The sequence below is a fragment of the Etheostoma cragini genome, chromosome 4 (genome assembly GCF_013103735.1).
Source record: "Etheostoma cragini isolate CJK2018 chromosome 4, CSU_Ecrag_1.0, whole genome shotgun sequence".
NCBI lineage: Eukaryota > Metazoa > Chordata > Actinopteri > Perciformes > Percidae > Etheostoma > Etheostoma cragini.
The window spans coordinates 10242971-10248477 of NC_048410.1; positions in this window are offsets into that span (position 1 = coordinate 10242971).

Here is a 5507-nt window from a genome sequence, read left to right on the forward strand (position 1 = left end):
TAAGTTTTTCATTATTCTTCTCTTCTATTTAATTGTTTGTTTTCATGTAAATAGTTAATTACTACCACATGTATCTTACGCACTGTTTTACCACATTTTACTCAAGCCTATGTATTGATATACAATATCTATATTATCACAGATTTTAAAGGGCTAAAATGCCAAATCTAACTGGACAGTAAATCGAGGCCAAAGCAAGGGGCCTGTCTTGTTAATATATAGCTGCATACCATACTTGGAATTGGCATATATACTGATGTAATTGCAATGGATGGATGTTTGTTTTCTACGTCATTCACCTTTAAAAACAATTCCATGAATTGTTCCTCCTTAGTAAACCGTGACTAGGTGGGCAGAGAGCTTAGGAAGCTGCTTCAGACCTCCCCAGATATCAAACCCCTTTCATTTCAGACAGGGAAGTGGATTTTCTAGAATGTCGGAGGGCCTGGGCTGGGCTGATGGTGCGCACATCTACACTCAGGCCCTCCTGCTTGATGATGCAAGCTGCGCAGCCCTCTAGTGGCTGCATTGTGTAAATACGTGTGTGTGAGTGCGTGCGTGTGCGTGAGCGTGTGTCTGCCTGCCGCTGTACATAGGGCTACATAAATAATTCTCAAGGCTAATCTTTTCAGAAATATATATGCAAATACGATATTGACCCTTTTTTTGTTTTTGATTTATTATCACTACCTTCTGAGACACTATGCTCTTTTGTTATGACCTTGATCAAGTTTTTTTGTAAGAATGATGTAGGAAAGGCTTAAACAGGGATTGCTTGTGTATTTGACTCAGTCAAAGTACTTTTGTAGTGGTGGGTTGATGTATTTGTCTAATTTCTTAGGTTCATTTTCAGAAAGAGGACAGGCTCTCTGACATAAGCCATATAGATCACTAAGCTAGTTATACACCTGATACATCATGTATCAAATTTATGACTCCAGAGCCTTGGATATCCTCACAATGTAATCTTTAAAGTTCATATGCTATTTCTTCATGGCTCTTGGAAGATAAGCTTGTATATGATAGGAACTCATATGCCTTCTCTCTGCTGTCATATTGGGCTCATGCTTAGTCAGACAGTATCTAATGGCTTGTAAACCAAACTGCCGAGACAATTTGAAATGCTTAGGTTTAGAGGCCAGTAATGTATAGCTTGCTGCATGTGGGGTTATGGTAATATTTTATGAGATGCGTGTTTTATTATATCAAAATATATCCCCAAAGAAGTGTCAAGTCAAATTCTCGCCAAGTTTAAATGATTTCACTAAAGCATCTCTCATATACAGAGATGACACGAGTCTCAAACACATATTATTGGTCTTTCATTTGCTGTGTGACAGAAGACCTTGATTAAAACGGTTCCTGGGATTGGCCTGTACAGGCCTCCTATGTCAGACCGAAAGTAGACTAGGGTTACTCTTGTGAGCTTACAGGAAGATGGTGGGAGAGAGACAGAGCACGTGTTTTGTCGTTGAGAGACAACACACAGAGATGATCTGCATAGCAAAGGTAGTTGGATCTAATCTTTGGTTTTCTTTTTGAAAATCATTGGGATTATGTAGTGTATACATATATAATTCCATGTGCCCCACGAATCTCTCTACCGTGACTGGACTTTAAGGAGTTTAAGACTACGTGTCTTTAGGCAGCACCACTCATATGTATAGTATGTCATTTTGATGAGGGGTCTGATGTGCTTGGTTACTGAACACTGACTTTTGAAGTTTTTGAAAAGTCTCCATGTTGGTTTTCTCTGAATACATACTTCTGTATGTAGATATGGGGTTGATTTAGTTCTAAATTTTTTTTTTGAGATAGAGATGCAAAGTTGATTTGTGTATGTTTAATACAGCGGGAGGTTTGGTGAACATGTAAGTGCCACAGGGACAGTTCCCGTCCTACAAGAACAGGGTAAAAGAGGAGTTGCTCTTGGGGCTTTGAAAACCAAACAGGAAGAGGCTTGTGGATGTATTCTGTAGCCCCTAATTGAACAAATAGATTTTGGTCAGTAGCTCATTGCACCAAGGGGAATTCTTACTGTAAGTTGTATCATAAGAAGGGAACCACCTTTTTATGACTAAATATGTGATTAAATGTTGTTTTTGGGACCCTTTCCCCATTTAATTTCACACCAAACATACTGTACATAACAAGCAAATACAGCTAAATGTTGTGTATCCCCAGAGTCTCCTGTTTGGTTTTACCATGGTAGGCTGCTCAGAATCCCTAAATTTTTACCTCTGCATCGCGGTTGTTGAAAGTACTGGAACTTGAAAACCCTACGTCAATGGAAATCTACCACAAATTAGATGGATCCATCTTTGGTGAGATTTTTTATGGTACACTATCACCAGCAAGCTTTACAGTTTATCATGTTTGAAGTTTTTGTATAACTGTTGCCATTACAAATCCTGTCCGTAAAAACACGTATATCATTCATTGAAAACAGTTGTCCATCTCCAATGAAAAGGCTTTTAAGTTTTTTGTTCCTCCTATTAGGACAGGGATTGTAATGGAATCAACTTAATTTAGTTCTTACAAAAATGAGTGTCCACAATGGATGTACACCATAATCTACCTAAAAAAAAAAAAAAAAACCTACCTCTTTTAGCTCAGATTTTGCTTTAGCATTAAGCATTTGCCTCTGTTTTTACTTTTTGTAATATTTGTATTCATGTTGGTATTTATTGCTGTCTAATGAGTCATACTTCAATGATTACCTCAGATATCTTACAGATGTAGTCCAGAGTCCAGCTAATGAAGTCATTCATAGTTTTTTCTTTCTTTGTACAGTTTTTTCTTCAGACTTAACATTGCCTTCTTTTTTTTTTCTTTTTCTTTTTTTACGCACAAAATACCTGGAGTGTTTTTAATATAGTGCCTGCACTCTGACCAACGGGGCTCACACTGGCTAGGGTGAGGTTGCATTTACTCCAAAAAAGTCATCTCCTCTACATCTTTGTCCTTCGGATGTCTTGGTGACATGTCAGCAACAAATGCAATTATTTTGGTTGCCATGTTGCAGATGTCTACCTTATCTTTATAGTTCTTAAGGCCAAACTGAAGAGGAGAACGTTGTGGAGCAAATGCCGTTGTAACAGAGGAACAACCTAAAAGGCTTTCTGGCAGTAGGAGAAGCGGGAGGTGTGTTTGCGCTCCATTTGGTACTGTTAGCATGGTCTCTGTAGTACGCCATCCTTACCCTGCCCCTTTTATTTCCTGCATCATTTCCCCCATACCCTCTCTGAGTCTTCACCTCTCCTTCTGTCCTAAAGTCTGCTCCCACACCTTCATCATTCCCTGCCGGTGTTTGGTCTAATAAGGGGAATTAGGAAATCCTCAGTATCCATGCAATGCTGCTTTTATCTCGAGCATCACCAGGTTGTGTGTTTTTGACACCACATAATACAGGCATTGTCCAAAATGTCAGCCCTCCCAGCGGCGCGACAGGCCTCATTGGAAGATTGTGTCTTTTGAAACGCACAACTTAGTGGTGCTTGTTGGGGGGGGAGGGGGGTGGGCGGGGGGGGGATCCTTTCAGACCGTAGTATCATATTAACAGAGCAACTACTCACTTTGGTGAATTAAAACCGTTTATTTTGTATTCATGTCAAACTGCTTCAGGTAAACACTGAATAAAATAAGAGAATTGATCAGTGAATAGTGAGGAACGATGTTGCCATGGTCACATCTACCCTGAGCTGTGTGCCATAATATGTCCCTTTTAATGCAGGGGAGGGTGTTAATGAAGCTGGCTTCAGATGTTCCCCAGCTTAATTCAAAGGAGATGGTTGGCCTCTTACTTTAAGCTTAGTCATGTGTATTGATCTAAGGAGTACATTTTATTTTTGGCATTGAATTCTCAACTTTGCAATGTGAACCCAAGTCATGCCACATTCAATTAAAATGTCTGAACCAACAAAAAGCACTTAATGTAATGTTTGTAACACGTGTATACAAATGAATCTATTAGCCATAAACTGCCTGTGTAGGTCAGCATGTTATGGCTCCAATTATTAAGGAAAAAAAAGTTAAGTCACCATAAATTCTAATGTAATTGCAATTTTTCTTTTGTCTTTTTTTTTCAAAGATCTTTTTTTCTATTTTAAATTGGTGTTTATGTAATGTTATTTTTGTCAGATGTTTTGCAAATCAAAAATAAACTGTTGTACATAGCAGTGGGCTTCTGTTTGATTTGTTTTTCATTAGCTGTACATCATAAATATACATAATATGTCAGTCTATCAGTTACATGCACTTTATGGACTTATCTGTCCATAGAGCTTATTATCTTTGAACAGTTAATAAGACTACTACCTATTTGTTAAAAGAAACATATGTGCAGTTTACACAAGAACATTTCAAGTACATCAAACGGGACATTGCAGTTCATGGTCAATGCCAAACAGTTCTTAAAATATTTGTTCTATTCTGTTTTTGGGCATATGACTAGTCAATCCTATTTTCCCGCTCTTTTACTCACAAATACAACTCTCTTTTCTTTAAAAGTTCTCTTTTTAAGGTTTATGCATTAATCTAATTCAGTAAACATTCAATAAACTTTCATTATTTCATGCTATCATTTGGCCACCAGGGGGCACTGCCTCTCGTTGCATGTGGCTGTGCGCCTCCATTGACCCAATGACCTCTCTGATTCCAAACTGACAACACTCAAAGAAATGGTTAAGATGATTTGGGTCATACTGGACAACTCACCACAAAGTTGTGGTTTGTCTGTAGGGAAACACAATCATGCTGGTGAACACACCCAGCAGGCTTGTATGAAGATATATCTGACATTATGTGCAATATGTCGGAAGAGATTTGAGCTCACCTCAGCTCACTTCTCTCTGGCTGGTCGTGTATGGAGCAAGATTGCGTGAGTGGTGATGTGCAGGAGGAACAAATAAAAGGTTATCAGAGAAATCCAGTCATTGTGCGACAGTTAATTGTCAGCCCTGGTACGGAGCAGAGGCACTTATTTTGCCTGCTGATAAGGTTGCGCTCGTGCGGTCTGCTGAGCCGTTGCGTCTCTGCACGAGGTTAGATGAAGGAAAAGAGTGGCTCTGGTTGCAGCAAAATCCCTTAGGTGAGGGCTTTTTGGCTACTTTATCTCAAAACAGGGCAACGAGAAACGGTACACCATGTACTTTTCCACAGGGGATGTATTTCTGGCTGTACATTACCTCTCCATAGATGATAAACATTACTGACAAGTAACAGTCTTGTGCATCACTCAGGTGTGTAAAGGTGAACCGGCAACAGTACAATTTTAGGGTGTCCACATGCTAATTATTCTATGAATAAACAGGCCAAATAACATTCATATTCTAATTTTTCAATCGTATGGCACTGATTTGCACTCTCTATGAGCCCTATCAATTTAGTACATTTAGTACAAGTATAACGGTTGACTTGCACAGAGTTTCAAAACCAGTCCGTACTGGTCTGTACAACCAGTATCACAGTTTCTTTCTGCTGACAGAAATCAGTTCATTCAGATGCTG